At 48.0% G+C, this 19,571-nt stretch overlaps 1 protein-coding gene across 1 annotated transcript in view; it reads right to left on the bottom strand.

The window, feature by feature from the left end:
- LOC115083510 (zinc finger protein 189-like) overlaps positions 1-19,571 on the bottom strand; it is a 537,273-nt gene that overhangs the window by 326,600 nt on the left and 191,102 nt on the right. The gene's annotated exons all lie outside the window — the stretch shown is intronic.

The following is a 19,571-nucleotide window of genomic DNA, read 5'->3' as shown; positions in this document are numbered from 1 at the left end:
GTGTCTTCAGTAGGACTGTTGTCTGTTTTTGTGTCTCCGTGAGTGAATTTTAAAATACGTTCAGGCGAGGCACGTTCCCAGTCTTCCAATTTGACCAGTTTATAGCGAGGTCTTTCAGACCCCTCTGATTCTTCTTCCTACACCCTGCCCAGTTGACCCAGACCCCCCCAATCCTGTCTGTATAAGCCCTAAAACCTGAGGTCTACAAACCTGCCGCTCAGGAGGAGCAGCGGTAAAGTTACGTGGACGGCTGGCGTACTTGCGCTGTGGGTTTCACTTTTCAAACTTGGAGTTAGGCACATAAGTCTCGGCCCAGTGCCGGGATGCCTGTGCCCAGCCGTGACTCGCCCTTTTCACACCCCCTTAATTCCTCACGCGCACGGGTACGTACGTGCATATTTTGCGGCTTTTAAAAAGCCGCGTTGCTCATGCACGGCCCATATACCCGCATCTAAGCAACCTTTTTAAAATCGAGCTGATCCTATATATTGTAGCTGCTATGTGCTTATCCCCTCTGTGACCAGTACTGAAGACCGCAAATAGATCAATATATTGAAACTTGCTTGAAATGTTCGTTTGTATGTACTCAGAGTATGGGGATGGATGCAGCGAGCAACTCAGAAGCTGTGCGTCAGCCCTCCCTGAGCACTGGCCAAGCCTTTTCTTAGAAACTTATTTTTATCCATTAGCGTAGTACATTCTGACCATTTATTTGGCCCTTCCGTCAAACGCCGTCTATCCTCTTGAAATTTTCCAGACAACTAAGCAGTAAATAAGACACTTCCTTTTTCCCACGGTCTGAGAAACGTCTGCTTTCACCCTAGGGTTATTGCCTAGTGCTATCTGCCATTAGCAGAGCTTCTGGTTCCTTGTTCTCAAGCGCAGCAGCAGCTCTCCCTCGCCCACACACATGTCCACACACTGGGCTCATGGACACTGGCTCATTCTGTCTGACCTTAGGTCTTCGTCGCTGATCAGCCTTTTACACGCCTATTATCGGTCTCCAAAAACACCTAAGAGCTTCAACTTGAAGTCTCAAGAAATGCTGAAGTACAAACTGGAACGGCCGAGACTGGTCTCCATCTTTAAGCTTTGACAATCATTCTGGCAAGGAGAAGGATTAAGTTAGAATAATTAAAGGCCTAATGCTTAATTACACATTCCTTACTTTTATAGAAGTCCGTAATTCACTTTTAAAGGGTGATTAGCTTATCTTCCCTTTCATTTCTTTGAATTCTGCTGCCTTTAAACAGAAACCTTGCATTCTGCTGGAAGCCAAATGTTTATCTTTAAATGCCTAATGCAGCAAAGATGGAGGCGTAAAGCTGCTTCCCCTCAGGCAGGAGAGGTTCTTGAAACATAGCAGCTGTGTGTTGGATGAGATTTGCTACCAGGGCCACAGCATTGTCATGGTGAGATGTTATGGATCAACTTATTTCATTTTAGTGCAATTAAAAAAATATATAAAAACAAGGAGAGAGAAACGATATGAACTACTCCTTACATTAAGACTGCTCAGGCACATTAAAGCTGTTTAAATGGTTATAGCAATCTAGGCCTTGATATGATTAGCTTAACTAATTTATTCATTGTATCCAGTCGAACAAAGGAAGAGATTATATAAATAAAATAAAAGAATCAATAAAAAAAAAGAGCTTGCTGGGCAGACTGGATGGACCACTTGGGCTTTTTTTTTCTACTGTCATTTACTAAGTTAATATGAAGATTTTTGTTTGCTACTTTTATTTCTAATTTCCTTCATCCTTCTACTTCTCATTCTGTGCAATAAGGGAAGAACTGAAGCCAAATTTCCTTTGAGCAGATGGTGGATTAGTAATAATCACAGGCTGAACTATTGAGACTAACACAAACTGTAAAGATTGTTAAAATAAATCTGTTGGTCTTTCAAAGTGTTGAATTTGTGATTTTATTACATGAACTGTGTCAAGTCCTGAACATCAGAAGCATCAGCTAACCCGTATCACGTAAAAGCTGCAGAATTGGAAAAGTTCCAGCATCTTGCATGAACAGCGCTAGTTATGATGTCCGGGCAAGGCTTCCGATGCTTGAGCGGGGAAAATTTTTAAGCAACTAAGAGACACTTGCTGAAGGCCTCTCACACAGCCAGCCTCGTACCACTGCAGTAACGTTACTGCAATAACAGCTTGGTACCACTGCGGTAACCACAAGCTGCGCTACAGCCTCACAGCACTAGCGCCAAGGCCAACAGCAACCGATGCACAAGTGCTGCAACATCCAGCAGGCCAACAGCATTTCTGGACACCGAGAGACCCCCACGGGTGAGGACATCTTCTGGGAAAAGACAGCCACAAGCAATCCCCAGTTCCATGAGCGTTGGGCTATGTATATATGTTGGTTTCCTATTTTAAAACAGAGCTAACCACACACTAGAAGGGCAATAATAAGGTATCTGAAAGTAAGAAACTATCAAAAGCTACGGTAATAGTTCTAAACTAGACTGAAGTCATAAAGGTTGCCATATTGAGTATTGTAGCTTGTCCGCTATTATATATTCTGTTTATTGTTAGGAAGCTTTTGCTAATAAACCTGGGTGCATTTTTACCTATTTGGGCAAGTTAGTGTGAATTTATATATTGTGGGGACCTGGGAGTGCTTTGGGATCTAAGATGACCCTCTTACCAAATTAGGATTCGTTCAGCAACTGAGGGCCTCGACTTTTACTGTCTGGGGAACCAGGTACGGGGGTAACTTGCTGATGCGGCGGTTACTACCCTTAACCAACAAGACTGTCCCTTTGATGCAACTCAAGCATTGCTCCCTGCTTCAACAGCAAAGCATAACAGGGAACTGGATGAAACAGAAATCAAGGAGGGCTAATGGGGGAAACTGATAAGCATGGGGAACGGGGTTCAAACAGCAGCAAATGAAGGCACAGCAGATACTACCCTAAGCTTACGGGGCCGACTGGATGGACCATTTGGTCCTTTTCTGCTGTCATTTCTATGTTTCTATGAAAGCACCAAACTCTGCACAAAAACAATGCCTGCTCCAAATTCTGAAACAAAACCAGGGAGAAGGAAGAACCGTGGAAATGCCAAAAAGAAAATCTGAAACAATTTCACCTCTTCTAAAAGAAAAAGCAGGGGAGGGAGAGGGAGAGCTGGAGTTCCTTCTATACCCCCAGGTGCGATGTTTAGGAAGAAAAAAACTGAGTACGAAGAAAAAAAGCCGTAATCTTGGGTGAATGACGCAGAAACAGCAGCAGCTTCTCTCAAGAGCAAAGAAAAACACCTAAAACCAAAATGAAAAAGAAAAAAAGAGTTTCTTCCTCTGATAAGAGAAGAAGAAAGGTAGGGCAGAAAAACTCACTCCTGAAATTTAGGGAGTTAGAGAAAAGCAGAGCTTAGGAGCAGCTCTCAGCCCTCACTCCCACACATTAATCCCTCCTAGGAAGGACTACACCTCCCAGAGTGCCCTGTAACAGTCACATACAGTAATCCCTCCTAGAAAGGACTACAGCTCCCAGAGTGCCCTGTAACAGTCACATACAGTAATCCCTCCTAGGAAGGATCACAGCTCCCAGAGTGCCCTGTAACAGTCACATACAGTAATCCCTCCTAGAAAGGACTACAGCTCCCAGAGTGCCCTGTAACAGTCACATACAGTAATCCCTCCTAGGAAGGATCACAGCTCCCAGAGTGCCCTGTAACAGTCACATACAGTAATCCCTCCTAGGAAGGACTACACCTCCCAGAGTGCCCTGTAACAGTCACATACAGTAATCCCTCCTAGAAAGGACTACAGCTCCCAGAGTGCCCTGTAACGGTCACATACAGTAATCCCTCCTAGGAAGGACTACAGCTCCCAGAGTGCACTGTAACAGTCACATACAGTAATCCCTCCTAGAAAGGACTACAGCTCCCAGAGTGCCCTGTAACAGTCACATACAGTAATCCCTCGTAGGAAGGACTACAGCTCCCAGAGTGCACTGTGACAGTTACATAGAGTGCTTTTAACCACATCCGTTGTCTCTCTCATTTTTAAGCAGAAATGTTCTGTCTTTACAGCTATAGGGCAGGAAGAGGATCTGTCCCACAGACGTATACATCTGTCTCAAAAGCCAGCCACAGAAACATGCATTTTTCACAGTATGAGGCCCTGGGACTACACTTCCCACAATTCCCAGCCTCCCCTTCCCTTTCCTCTTACTTGCATTTCTCAGTGCTTTGCGCTCATCCTCCTTCCTTCCTGTTTCCTCCTCTATCTTCAGCCATTAAAGGAGAAGCTGAGGACATTGATTGAGAAGTTGATCGTGGACACCAAGCAAAACTCAAACCTGCCCCCACCCCAGGGAGGGAGCCAGGGCTGGAAATCCTGCTCTGGAGAAGGGGCAGGAGAATGGCTGCAGGGCTTTCTGCTCAGCAGGTAGGAGGGGGGCAGGGGATGCAGCCTGGGACTGATCCCATCCCCCACCCCCCACCCCAGGGACCGTGCAGGGAGGGAGCCGGGGCTGGAAATCCTGCTCTGGAGAAGGGGCAGGAGAATGGCTGCAGGGCTTTCTGCTCAGCAGGTAGGAGACTGGCAGGAGGGGGGCAGGGGATGCAGCCTGGGACTGATCCCATCCCCCACCCCAGGGACCGTGCAGGGAGGGAGCCGGGGCTGGAAATCCTGCTCTGGAGAAGGGGCAGGAGAATGGCTGCAGGGCTTTCTGCTCAGCAGGTAGGAGACTGGCAGGAGGGGGGCAGGGGATGCAGCCTGGGACTGATCCCATCCCCCGCCCCCCACCCCAGGGACCGTGCAGGGAGGGAGCCGGGGCTGGAAATCCTGCTCTGGAGAAGGGGCAGGAGAATGGCTGCAGGGCTTTCTGCTCAGCAGGTAGGAGACTGGCAGGAGGGGGGCAGGGGACGCAGCCTGGGACTGCTCCCATTCCCCACCCCAGGGACGGTGCAGGGGGGGAGCCAGGGCTGGATTCAGCTGGATAAATCTGATGTTGGTGGCAATGACCAGCAAAACCAGGTCGCCGGTACTAAACATTCAACCAGGAGACAGAGCAGCATTTAAACTAGAGCAGAGGGGTAAAGTGACAGCCCCTCAGAAGGATATTTGCAAACAGGGAAATTAGAATATCCCTGTAGAGAAGGTCCACGGTTAAGACTGATGGATGTAAATAAACAGCATCCAGATGTGAAGGACTCTCCACTGCCTGAGCCTTCTGCTACGTGTGAGTACCTACAGAAATAAAAGCATGAACACAAGGCCCACCTTAAAATGTCTGCAGGCAAGAGCCAGAAGTCTGAACAGTAAGGCTGTAGGGCATTAAATATGAGGACACAGAGAGTACAGGCGAGGGGGAAGGAAGGAATGCAGCGGGACGCTGTGAATGCAGGGTATAAATGATATCAATGTGCAGGACTGACCTTAAGAGGGTGAATCAATCGCAGAGGGGGCCCTGCAGTGCTGAAATTATAATGTTATTTATTTATTTATTTATTTTTAGTTTTTATATACCGATGTTCCTGTATAATATACATATCACACCGATTTACATGGAAATAAAACTGATGCCTCGGAGAGGCAGTTTACATCGAAACATTTTAACATTTTTAACAGCATAACCAAAGGGGCAGGGGAAATGGAGGAGGTTACAGTGGTTAAAAACATATCTAGTTACATAGTGATATGGAATAAATAAATAAATAGACAGTAACTATTTACATGAGGTAATGGTCTGTCTGAGTCTACGCAGATATTGTGTTATACTGGTTCTTAGCTCTCCGGGAAAGCTTGAGCGAAAAACCAAGTCTTTGGCTTCTTTTTGAATGTTATGTGGCAGGGTTCGAGGCGAAGGTCTGGAGGGAGCGTGTTCCAGAGAGTGGGGCCGGCTGTGGATAGTGCGCATTTTCTCAAGGAGGTTTTCGCCGGCTGGGTGCGTAGCATATTTCTGTACGCATTTCTAGTCGGTCTCTTAGAAGTGTGTGGCTGAAGTTGATGAGTTAAATTGAGAGGAGAGATGTTATGTAGTGCCTTATGTATCATCATAATGGTTTTAAATTGAATTCTGTATTTGATTGGTAGCCAATGTAGGTGCTGGAGAATTGGGGTGATATGATCCCTTTTTTTGGTGTTTGTAAGAATTCTGGCTGTAGCGTTCATGACCATCTGAAGTGGTTTAGTGGTGCTACCGGGAAGTCCGAGAAGGAGTGAATTGCAGTAGTCCAATTTCGGTAGTATAATGGCTTGTAGAACCAGGCGGAAGTCTTTGTAGAGTAGTAGTGGTTTTAATTTTTTTAATACTTGCAGTTTAAAGAAGCACTCCTTTGTAGTGTTGTTTATGAATTTGTTGAGGCTGAGTTTGTTATCTAGGAGTACTCCAAGGTCTCTTACTTGTGGCGAAGAGATGTCTTTGGAGTTGATAGTGGATTAGCTAGAAGTAGAATTGTTAGGTGGGACGTAATTTTCAGGAGCGATAAGGAGGATTTCAGTTTTGTTTGTGTTTAGAACCAGGTTGAGGCTGACCAGTAGATTGTTTATTGACGATAAGCAGTTATTCCAGTATGACATGGTTTTGTGACTAGATTCTGTTATGGGGATGAGTATTTGTATGTCATCCGCGTAAAGGAAGTGTGTGAGCTTGAGATTGGAGAGAAGGTGACAGAGAGGCAGCAGGTAGATATTAAAAAGAGTGGGTGAGAGGGATGATCCTTGTGGTACGCCCATCTTGGATGCAATGGGGAGAGACTCTTTGTTATTTATTTTGACCTTATAAAACTTGTTATCAAGAAACTTGATAACAAGATTTTATAAGGTCAAACAAGATTTGAACCATTTAAATGCTGTTCCTGTTATGCCAATGTCGACTAAACGCTGTAAAAGGCATGAGTGGTTCACGGTGTCGAACGCTGATGAGAGATCCAGAAGTGCGAGGAGGCAGGGTTGGCCTTTTTCCAGATTAAGGAGAATGGTGTCAGACAGAGAGGCTAATAGCGATTCGGTGTTCCGGGTCTTACGGAAACCAAATTGGTTTGTGGTAAGGATGTTGTTTTCGTCTAGGAATTCTGAAAGTTGTCTATTTACAATTTTCTCCATCACTTTGGCGATCATTGGAAGATTTGCTATAGGTCTGAAATTGGCTGGGTCTGTTGTGGAAAGGGTGGGTTTTTTGAGGAGAGGCTTGAGCATTGCCAGCTTGAGTTGGTTGGGGACATGGCCTTGAGCTAGTGAGCAGTTGATGATGTCTGCGACAGGTTTAGCAATGATATTGGGGATGGAGCTCAGCAGATTGGAAGGGATGTGATCTAATGGATGAGACGATGGTTTTATCTTCTTTAGGATGTTCTCTATTTCTAGAGTGGATGTTGGCTTGAAGGTATCCAGAGCTGTTGGGGTTGTGTTAAGTTGTTGGGTGGTTGTGTGCGCTGATTGAGAGCTGGAGGTGATTGAGTAATTCGGAAGCGTCGATGTTCCCTTGAGGGGGGCGACCAGTGTGGCGATTTTCTTGTCAAAGAAGACTGCTAGTTCGTTAGCTTTATTTGAGGCTTGTTCATCTGGTATGATGGGCATGGTTGGTTTTGTGAGGGCTGAAACATAAGAGAATAGAGCTCTTGAGTCGAAAATGAAGTGGTGTATTTTTCTGGCGAAGAATTCTTTCTTGGTTTTGTTGATGTCTATTCTATATGAATTTAGACATGATTTGTAGTTGAGGAGGATTGTCGTCGATGGGCTTTTCCGCCATTTGTTTTCCTTACTTCTCAGCTCCTGTTTGCGCGATTTCAGCTCAGGTGTGAACCAGGGTTTCCTGTTGTCTTTGTCTGGATTTAGAGATTTTGTCGTCATGGGGCATGCTTGATCTGCTACCTTGTGAGTGAGGTTGATCCATGATGAGGTGGCAGAGTTGGCGTCTGATAGGTCCAGGTGCACTAATTCCGTTGTTAGGTATGCACTGAGCTCGTCTCCTGTGCAAGGTTTCCTGACGGATATGGAAGTTGAGTGTTTTATTTGTGGAGGGTGTTCCTTGATCTCAATCACAGCAGAGATGATTCGGTGGTCAGACCAAGGTACCGGTAGGCAAGTTGGGATGGAGTGTGGTGATATTCCTTCGTTTATGAAGATAAGGTCTAATGTGTGTCCTGCCTTGTGGGTGGGCTCGTTGATGATTTGTCTAAAACCCATGTGGTTAAGGGAGGTGAGTAGAGTTTCGCAGTTGGTTGAGCGAGGGAGGACATCCACGTGAAGGTTGAAGTCTCCCATTAGTATGGATGGTTTTCCGGTGTTAAGGTGTTTTGCTGCCAGCTCAATGATAGGGGAAGGGTCTGCCTCCAATAAACCTGGGGGAGCGTAAACTAGTCCGATTGCCAGTTGTTTTGAGTTGAAAAGAGCAAATTCTATGTTGGCAAGGTTGTTAGTGGCCTGCAGGGTCATACCAATCCCTTTTTTGGCAGCAACGAGGAGCCCTCCTCCTCTGCTTTTAAGTCTAGGGATGGAGAGGAAATCGTAGGCCTGGGTGGGGAGCTGATTTATAAGGACGGTGTCTGAGGCTTTTAGCCAGGTTTCTGTGATAGCACAGATGTCTGGTTTTGAATCGGTGAGGAAATCGTTGAGAATATGAGTTTCTTGGTGATGGATTGTGCGTTGAACAGAGTGAGCGAGAAAAGCGCCAGGCCGAGTAGTTGGGTGATGGGTCAAGTGAGGCCTAAGCCTCACTTGACGGTTGTGGAGGAGGGTAGGGGGCTTAGGAGCTCTCCTTAGGTGATTATGTATGATAGGAATTGAGAGGGCATGCATGTTGGAAGGCAGATAGCAGAGGTGAAAGGTCGGAGGTGTCTCTCGGTTGGTGGTATCCTGGTGGTGGTTGGTGGTGTCCTGGAGGTAGGGGTGCCGGCGTGGGTCTTGCCCTGGGCAGGATAGTTGTCAAGTGGAAGAGTTGTGGTTAAGCCTGTGGAAGGAGCAAGGAAAGGAGCAAGGGCTATGGGCTAAATTGCGGGGCAGGACCGCCGTCAATAGCTCCTGATCCTGTTACAGTAGTGGGGGCTACTCTGCGGGGCTGCACAAAGGGGCGGGCCCCTTTGTCGCGCGACGCTCGGCACATGACGCCGGGAGGAGCAATATTGATTTTTAAATCCTCCGCCCTCTGCAGCTGATGACGTCGTCAGGGCCCCGGATTGGTTGGCTCGGCTCGGGGGCGGCGAGAGAGAGAGCGCGAGAGTGAGAGTGAGAGAGAGAGAGGACTTGCCTCGTGGTCCACGCTGGAGCCCCGGTGGGATGGGGCTAGCAGGGTGACGTAGGGTCCCCAAACTACAGGGCCCAAGACAATCACCCCTATTCCCCCCCCCCGTAAAGACGGCTCTGTCGATGTGAAAGGGCAAATCATTTTGCTTGTCCTCCCAGAGTATCCCTTTTACCTCCCTCTTGTTACCTCGTGGCCCAGTTGTCACCCTCACCGGCTTTGTGCTTTGGATGAATTTGAAATGTATTTTATTAGCAGTTTTTGGCTCTCTGGCAAGCTTAAGAGCATAAGAAATAAGCAGTGGATTTCTGCAACTCCACCTTAATAAGAACAAGCTGCTTCTCAAACTCTCGCGTGGCCTGCTTTACTCCTTCTGACTTTGGGCAGGTGACCTGGGGTATAAATTGAGATTCTAAGCGTTCTGGAGAGAAGGAAATGCCTACAGTGCCAGTAGTGTCATTGAAGCAACACAGGAGTCCTGGGCCAGTTTTAACACCCACCTCATGCAATCTGGCCGGTACGACCATCTTCCCTGGAGGGTCGGGTACTGCATTGGCCGAAAGTATCTTAGCGGGGATTCATGATGTGCCTGGGAGGTTCTGGAAAATCCTCAGACTGGAAGGAGCAGGAGGGTGCGTCTGCCTGTTAGTTTCTAGTCACAGGGCGACACCGTAATTCAAAGTCACAGTGAGAGAAGGACAAAGACCAATGGGACCGTCTTGAAATTAAGCTGCCGAGCTTGATGTAGGTGTCCAATGTTCTTGTTCTCCGTATATATTGTAGTACGATGCTGAGCTCCTTCAAGCAGCTGCCACCATTCCTCGAGAGTTAGTTTGACAGCCGGAAGCTTTGATCTCCAATCCTATAATTGTGTTCAGCTGGGGAGTACTTCTTAGAAAAGAAGGAACGTGGGCGGGTTACCCCTCCTGGAGTATTGGTGGCTGAGGACAGCCCCTACTCCCAGGGTAGAGGCATCTACCTCTAAGATTAAGGGTCATGTAAATCTGTCAGCGAAGGCTTTCTTTAACTGCTGGAAGGCATCAATAGCCTCAGATGGCCAATCTTTGGTGTTGGAGCCCGAATGGGTAAGGGCAAAAAGTAGAGCTGCCACAGAGGAGTAATTTGTAATAAACTGACGGTAATAGTTAGCAAACCCCAGGAACCTTTGCAAAGCTCGAGGGCCCATCGGGTGAGGACAGGCCATTTTATCTTGTCAGGATCCATCTGGAACCCATCTCATGAGACTATTGATAAAAAGGGAAAGAAACAGGCAAGCCTAGAAAACCATATGCACGTATGGAGTTTGTTTTCAGTGGCAGGAGACTTATATTATGCAGACAGAGAGATTAAACGGGGAAACAAGGCTATTGCGGACATTAAGCAAGAGCGTTCGGAGGGAAAGTATGATACTCCTCCCTATAAATAAAGCTTTATTGGTGAGCCAGGTACAAGCCCTGACTCAAGAGAGGATATGTTGAATATGGTGCTGGACCTAAGTCTGGACTTACAAACCTGACCATGACCCCAGTAGCAAAACAGCTGAAGCCGCAGAAATAAATGATGTTTCAGCAGGTCAAGTCTGAACACAGAAAGTGAATAAACAGGAAAAGAATGTGAGACTACGCCTTTGAGTACGACCAAAAATAATCTGTGAAGAAAGGACGTGCGTACAAGGGAAAGATTAGGGGAATAGAAACCAGACAGTGTTGACAGATGTATGGAAAGGAACAATGTGACTTGGAATGTAGGAGTGGAACAACGGAAGCCTTAACTGAACAATGCAAGATGCTTAGGATGCATAATAAAAAGGTATAAAAGTAGAAAGGGAGGAAAAAATAGCTAAGCAAAGCTGTCTAACTCTTGTGGTGTGCTGTATACATAATGTGAGTATTACTTATGCTATTGCTTCCTGTGTATACCATTGTCTATAAAACAAATCGGAAACCGATCCAGTTGGCTGTATTAGAGTGAAAACAATAGGAATCGGATGATCACACGAAGCCCTTTATTATGTGGGCACATAATAAAGGGCTTCGTGTGATCATCCGATTCCTACCATTGTCTATACGCGGTCTAACATTAGAGGAATGAAAATAAAGAAAATGTTTTGATTAATCAGATGACTTTGATTTTGGCTGTATGATATTTTGCTTTCGTCACATCTTTTTATATTAAAGAATAGAAATAAAATAAAACACTATTTACCCAAGGAAGGGGAGCTCCTCTTGCTCAAAGAGACTTTTTTCCAGTTTGGCATAGAGATTATTCTCTCGCAGGCATTGCAAGATGATGCGAGCATCTCTTCGGTGGGAACTCAAGGTTTGAGGAAAGATCAACATTTCATCCAAGTATACAACCACACAAGTATATAGGAGATCATGAAAGATCTCATAGATCATTTTCTGGAAAACTGCTGGGGCATTGCAAAGCCCAAAAGGCATGACAAATACTCATAATGTCCATCTTGAGTGTTAAATGTCATTTTTCATTCATTACCGGACTTGATATGGATGAGGTTGTAAGGACCTCTGAGATCCAACTTTGTGAATATCTCGGACCCTCTAGGTATTGGATAACTGTCCTTCTTGGTGATGGCATCCAGGCCGCGGTAATCTATCCACGGTCTGAGTAATCCACCTTTCTTCGTGACAAAGAAGAACCCAGCCTCTCCTGGAGAAGATAAAGGGTGCATAAATCCCCATTCTAGATGCTCCTGAATGTAGGCATGACCTGGGTTTCTGGGAGAGACAGGGGGTACACCTGTCCATGTAGCGGCATGACCGCTAGAATGATTTCAGTCCTGCAGTCGTACGTGTGTTGAGACAAAACTTCAGCACTCTTTTTAGAGAAGGCATCCCTGTAATCCACATATTGAGGAGGAAGTCCTGGGAATAAGGATGCCACGATCAGTAGACAAAGAGGTTCTACCGGCACCAAGCAGGATTCTGTACAGCCATGGCCCAATTGAGAAAATTTTAACGCAGACCAATCTAAGGGGTAGATCTTAAAAAAATACGTGCGCGCGTACTTTTGTTCGCGCAACCTGCGCGAACAAAAGTAAGCTAGATTTTAAAAGATACGCGCGTTGCCGTGCGTATCTTTTAAAATCCGGGGTCGGCGCGCGCAAGGCTGCGCAAAATCGGCAGCCTGCGCGCGCCGAGCCGCGCAGCCTGCTTCCATTCCCTTCCCCTACCTAATCCACCGCCCTGGCCCTATCTAAACCCCCCCTACCTTTGTCGGCAAAGTTTCGCCTGCTGAAAGCAGGCGTAACTTTGCGCACAGCGGCTGGCAGCCCCGCTCCGTGTTCTGGTCCCGGGGGCTGGTCCGGAGGCCTCGACCACGCCCCTGGGCCGGCGCCATGCCCCCGGGCCCGCCCCTGAAACACCATGGCACTCCCCCGACATGCCCCCTCCCCGCCCCTTTTACAAAGCCCCGGGACTTACGCGCGTCCCGGGGCTCTGCGTGAGCCGGCGGCCTATACAAAATAGGTGCGCCGGCGCGTGAGTGCCCAGCGCGCGTAAATCCGGAAGGATTTACGCGCGCAGGGCTTTTAAAATCCACCCCTAAGTGTGGTTGGTGCAGCTGGAGCCCATGGAGATCATGAGAAGGCTGATTGTCTCAATGTGCAGGAGGCTGATGTGTAAAGCTATGATCATGGTGACCTAGCCCGGCAGTGGGTCTCTGTAGACAGAAGAGATCACCAAAGGAGAAATCATCTGGACCATGGGAATCTGAAGTTCATCAACTTGTTCCTTTAAGATGAACTTTCCTTTAGAGCCAGAATTCACAAAAGCCTGGGTGGTGAACCGAGTGGAACTAAGTTCCAAGGTGACCAATAGAAGTAGTTGGGAGCTGGGATGTTAAGACCTAGGGTCATCTCCCCAAAGGACTCTAGGTGTTGGATTTTCCCGAATCTCTGTGGGCATTGGGCCAAGAGAAGGCCTCGGGCAGTGCAGTACAGACAGAAACCCTAATGTCTGCGATAGAGCCTCTCTTCTGGGGCCATGCGGGCATTGGCTAATCGGGAAGCAGAGAAGTCGAGGGTGTGAGCGCATGTTGGACTCAAGGAGCCAACAGGACATACCTTCAGGCAAGACAGGTCTTTTGAGCCCTTTGTTGCAAGCGGCAATCTATTTTGCTGTTCAGGGCGATGAGGGCCTCTAACGAGGTGGGAAGATCTCGGATGGCGAGCTCATCTTTAATCTTCCTGGAGAGGCTTGCCAAGAATATGGCGAGTAGACTATTCTTGCACCAGTTCAGTTCGGATGCCACATACAGAGTAGACTATTCTTGCACCAGTTCAGTTCGGATGCCACATACCCAGCTAGAGTTCACCTTCCTTGCCAGAGGTGGAACAGATCGGAGGCCATCGCTGCAGCATGACCTGGCTTTTTGAAGACAGTAGAGAACTGCTCCATGAACTGTTGTAAGTCTAGCAAAAGGGGGTCCCCTCGCTCCCAGAGGGGAGGCACCCATGCCAGTGCTGTTCCATCAAGCAGGAAGAGAATATATGTGGTTTCAGCCTGATCGTCGGGGAATAAGGGAGCCTGCAATTGGAAGTGCATATAGCACTGTTTCAGAAAAGCTCATCACCGCTTGGGGTCCCTGATGGGGTGGAGCTGGCAGCTGCAGAACTGGCCGACTAGATGCTGCGGGCGGCAGTGGCACTAGTGCTGGTAAAGGTGGCACCATTGGGAATGGTCACTGCGTCCAGAAGAGTGGAGAGCTGGTTCATGAGAGCAGCTACGTTTTCCAAGGCCCCTTGTTGGTCCATGGTCTCAGCAACCTTTTGTATAGGTGGACCCTTGGGCTGAGGCAAGATTAGCTCTACCTGTAGGTAGAGGAGTCCTACAGGTTCCCACTATCGGCAGGTGGACCCAGCAAAGCAGAGATCCTTCAGGACTTTCACCTATACCAGCCCATGTTCCCCTCAGGTTGAGCCTTTGGGTGCTGGGGCCAGCAGGATTTCGGTGGGGGGTCTCTGCTGATGGTAGGGGTGGAGGTCCATAGAAAGCTGGGTTATAGGCAGGTGGCAGTCAGATGTTTCGGGGGGGGGGGGGGGGGGTCCAGGCAATGGCCAGAGACAGGCAGTGGTCAGTTGTATCCGAGGTCCAAGCTGGAGTCAAAAACCGGGGTCTGTCTGAGGGAAGAGACGAGGGACAGATAGGCGGAGCAGGAAGGCAAGGACAAGAACAGGCGAGTAACCAAGACTGGAGACAAGCTGGATGAAGAGAGGAATGCTGGGTTACGTTGGTCTGCCTAAGGGGGAAGGGTCCACAGACCCTTGTAACACTGACCCATTCCCCACCCCTTTTCTGCCTCCTTATTCTTAACACGCCTACAAGTATGGACGCGTATACTTTCTGGCGTCTCAAAAATTGGCGTTGCTTGTGCATGGGCCCACGTACGAGCATGTGGGGCCATTTTTTTTTTTTTTTTTTGCATTGAGCGGCGCTTTCAAAATCTACTTCTCAGTGTGCAGTTGAACTCTGGGATTCACTGCCAGAGGATGTGGAGAAAGCAGCTGGGTTTCAAAAGGGTTTAGACAAGTTCCTGGAGGAAAAATCCATAAACAAATTAGGCATGTTAATGGCTAAGGCACCGCTTATCCCTGGTTGTGATCAAGAAGGACTGGCCTTGACTTTGCAATCTGGCCGGGTACTTTTGACCTGAACTGACCACTGTTGGAAAGGGGATGCTGGGCTTAACTGACTTGGGGTCTGACCACAGATAAGCATTTCTTATGTTCTTATGTGTCTCCAGTATTAGAGAATCTTTTCACAGTTAGACCTGCAGACCCTGAGGTCCAGAGCGGAAACTAAAACTAGAGGTTGTGAATATGCTGATGGTAGAAAAACCTTGGGTCAGAAACCTTGGTATGAACCCATTGGATAAAATGCACAAGCTGCACAAAGATCTGCACAAGTTGCACAAAGATCTTACTGTTTCAGCAATTCAGGCAAAATGAATAACAGGAAAGAATGTGGGACTACGCCTTTGAGTACGACCATAAATAAATCTGTGAAGACAGGGGACGTGCGTACAAGGGTTAGATAAAGGGGAACAGAAACTGGGCCGTGTTGACGGTTGAGAGGATATGGAAAATGTGACTTGGAATGTAGATATGGAGCAATATAGAACTGATTAAGAGCAATAAAATTTTTAGCTTGCAATGCATATTAGGAAACCTATAAAAGCAAAAGAAAGGAGAAGTAGTTAAGCAAAGCTGTACTTTGACTGAGGTGTGTTTGCTTAATGTGAGTATAGCACTGAAATATTCTTATATAAACTTGCTTGCCAATTGTATTTTAGATACTTTGCTTCCTGTATATGCCAGTTGCACCATATACAGTTTATAATGATAGTAATATGTTAATACCGCTTATGAAAACATTTAACAAATAAAAATTTAGAAGTAGAATTGAGAAAAACCTTGCAATTGGTTGTTTGTTCAGTGTCATTTTCTGCCATACATAAATACTTAAGAGAGATTAAATTCAAGGTGCTCACAGGAAACAAGTCTGAGAGATCATGGGATATTGGGGTCCTGGTGTCCCCTCCTCCATGATAAAACGTGAGGAGAATAAATCCAGCTGAGATCTAATGCACGCTGAGCCCCTCCTCGTGTCCCTGAGTGTTTCTGGTTTGTGTTTCAGGTGCGGGTGACGTTTGAGGACATCGCTGTCTATTTCTCCCAGGAGGAGTGGGGGTATTTAGATGAAGGGCAGAAGGAGCTGTACAGGGAGGTGATGAAGGAGAATTATGAGACCCTGATCTCCCTGGGTAAGGATTGCGTTATCTGCATTTTTCTTTTTCGCTTTTTCCTATCCTCACCACTGAAGGAGCAGGCGCCACTGACGGAGGACAGTGCTTCAGAGATCAGGATCTTCCACAAGGAGGAGCTCACCGCCCTGATTGCAGGGGGAAGGCAGGAAGTGCGAAAGATTACGAAACAGCAAAGCAGATGCACCCTCAGAAGGAGAAGGGGACCCTGTCCTGCAAGAAATGACAAAACAGTCAAGGGCTTTTCCCTTACATAAATCCCCTAAAGCGGAGGCTCCCGAACCTGTCCTGGAGGACCCCTCCAAGCCGGCCGTGTTTTCAGGATATCCACGATGAATATGCATGAGATAAAATGTACATGCTATGGAGGCAAATGTACCTCATGCATATTCATCGTGGATATCCTGAAACCATGGCCGGCTTGGGGGGGTCCCCCAGGACAGGCTTGGGGACCTCTGCCCTAAAGCAAATGGTGCTGGCAGGATGGTCCTCACCATTGGGCGGTCTGAAAGGAGGACTTGCATCCCCTAACTGCAGAAGAGAAGGGAGAGCCTGTTCAGGATCCTGAAGGTGGAGGCCTCATTCTCGGCAATAGCTTGCAGGATCCCCATCCTTAGAGGATCTGCAGGACAGGAGAATAGGAGCTGTGCTGAAGGGAGCCTTCTCCACAGGAGCTGTGCTGATCCCGGCTTCAATCTGAGTTGGTTACGTGCCACGTGCAGCCCTGCGTTGGATCCAGAACCCCTCCACAGCCAGGAAATTGCCCGTTGGGAGTCAGCAGTCGCCTTCCTGGTGGACACACTGTATAACTTGGATAGAATATCCTCGAGATCGGTGGCCTCTGGGATTATAGGCCCAGGAGGCTTCTCTGGCTCTGCAGCTGAGCGGTGGACTCAGTATCCTGAACACGTTGCTAGCCTCAGGGATCAGATCTTGGATGGGTTCTCTTGTAGACATTTCCTTGAGCGACACAGCCGAAGATTCCTGAGAAAAGTTTGCCTTTTTTGCCAAAGATTTACCAAAATCTGCAACAGGGTGGAGAGCCAGGAAGGAGTGGGAAACAGGAGGGGAGAGAGCTGGCGAAGCTCGAGGAATGGCCCAAGGTCTGGAAAATAAGATTTAATGCTATAAAAAAAGAACGTGCAGAGTAATGCGAGCAGGGTGCAAAAACACTAAGGGAGAGCTTCACTATCGGAGGCGAGATTCTTTTAAGCAGCCAGTTTCTAACCCAGTCAGTCACTCTGGCATCCACACCAGGGTTGCACAATGTATTTATAAGTCTTCTGTGTGGAACTCGTGCCAAAAGGCCTTGCTGAAGTCCAAGGGTCTACGTCTAGTGCTCTCCCTTGATCCAACTCTCTGGTCACCTAATCACCATCTTAGGCAAGAAGGAAGCAACCACGTGAATTGTGACCCTGTCTTCGTAGACCATCGGGTAGGGATCTCTACGTGGAGTTCCGAGACCCTTCTGACTAAGCAGATTGCTATCAAGAATACCGTCTTTAGCATCAGCACCTTCAGAGACACTTCTCGTAGGGGTTCAAAAGGTGCTTTTTTAAAGCCCTCAGCACTAGGTTTAGATCCCATGCTGGCACTACCTGCCAAGCAAGGAGGTACACATGCCTTACTGCTCTGAGGAAGCATGCCACATCTGGATGGGCTTCTCCCAAGGAAGAGAATGATTCATACGTGCGACGTAAATGCCTGCAGGAAATCTAGAATTGTTCATACATGTAACTTAAATGAGGAAACACCGCGTTTTCTGTAAGAGGTCTCAACTTTCCAAACCTTGCCATATGCTAGGGATATGGATCGCTTCCTTGCCCTCAAGAGGGTTGAAATTACTGCATGCAAGTAAGCTCCATTTTTTAGTTTCCTATTTTCAATAGCCAGGCTGTAAGATAAAGACTTGGATCTTCCATCAACGCTGGATCCTGATAGAGAAGGCCCATGGTTCCTACTAACCCGAGTGGCCTCCTCTTCCTCAGTTTTTACCAAGTCTCCAACCACAGGTGCCTGGGCTAGTCCGTTGTTACCAGGATGACCCACCTTTCATGGTCCAGTACCCTTAGAGGTCTTGCAATCATTGGCCATTGGAAACACATAGGGGCGGATTTTCAGAGCCCTGCTCGCGTAAATCCGCCCAAAACCGGGCGGATTTACGCGAGCAGGGCCCTGCACGCCGGGAAGCCTATTTTACATAGGCCTCCCGGCGCGCGCAGAGCCCCGGGACTCGCGTAAGTCCCGGGGTTCTCGAAGGGGGGCGTGTCGGGGGCGTGTACGGGGCGTGGCTACGGCCCGGGGGCGTGGCCGCGCCCTCCGTACCCGCCCCCAGGTCGCGGCCCGGCGCGCAGGAGGCCCGCTGGCGCGCGGGGATTTACGCCTCCCTCTGGGAGGCGTAAATCCCCCGACAAAGGTAAGGGGGGGTTTAGACAGGGCCGGGCGGGTGGGTTAGGTAGGGGAAGGGAGGGGAAGGTGAGGGGAGGGCAAAGGAAAGTTCCCTCCAAGGCCGCTCCGATTTTGGAGCGGCCTTGGAGGGAATGGGGTAGGCTGCGCGGCTCGGCGCGCGCAGGCTATACAAAATCCATAGCCTTGCGCGCGCCGATCCAGGATTTTAGTGGATACGCGCGGCTCCGCGCGTATCCACTAAAATCCAGCGTACTTTTGTTTGCGCCTGGAGCGCAAACAAAAGTAGGCTATTCGCGCGCCTTTGAAAATCCGCCCCATAGAGTAAATCACTTGATGGCCAAAGACTGGGTCAGCACATCTCACTCTTGAGCCTTTTCCCTGGGTCTGACCGAAAAATTGTAGATGAGCGGTGCTGTTCCACTCATCTGCTATATTTGCAAACGCTTGTTCTGACAGCTCCCATTCCCCTGGATCCAGCATACGCTAGCTGAGAAAGTCCAACAGCCAGTTGTCCACTCCTGCTATATAACTTGTCATTCGTACTTTTAAATGAGTCTCTGTCCAGCTCATCAGGCCTTTTGTCTTCTTTTCCAGTTGTGGGCCCAATCTTCACCCCTGTCTATTCACATATGTCCCCACTACTAACAACACTCTTACCACCTCGCCCTTCCGCCTGGGAAAAGGACCACTGAGCACCAGTCTGATCACTCTTATCCCCAGGTAGTTTATTAACTGGGAGGCTTCTGACATTGGCACTAACCCTATTCCACCTGTCCTTCACAGCGGGAGCCTCAGCCTACTAGGCTGGCATCAGTCACCGATATTACCAATGTCAGTAGGCCCAAACTTGTCCCTGCTGTCAAGTTGGCATTGTTCAACCATCAAAAAAACCCCAACTGTATTCTCCATCAGTCCAACTTGACTTTATTTATTACTTATCAATATTATACCACACTCAATTTCATTTTTAAATGAATTTTTTTGAACAGCAATTCAATTCTATTCCTCATCATGAAGGTCCCTTCCCGGGAGGCCTACTGGTTAGCGTCTTAATTTCATTTATCAATGGGAGCAAGAACTGAAACTTAGCTTTAATGTGCCATTCCATCACTGCCCCCCCTGGGGCACCAGTCTGATCACATGGAGTTTATTAACTGGGGATAACTGGGGCAGT

The sequence above is a fragment of the Rhinatrema bivittatum genome, chromosome 2 (assembly GCF_901001135.1).
Source record: "Rhinatrema bivittatum chromosome 2, aRhiBiv1.1, whole genome shotgun sequence".
Lineage (NCBI taxonomy): Eukaryota > Metazoa > Chordata > Amphibia > Gymnophiona > Rhinatrematidae > Rhinatrema > Rhinatrema bivittatum.
This window is presented reverse-complemented; position numbering and strand designations above follow the sequence as displayed.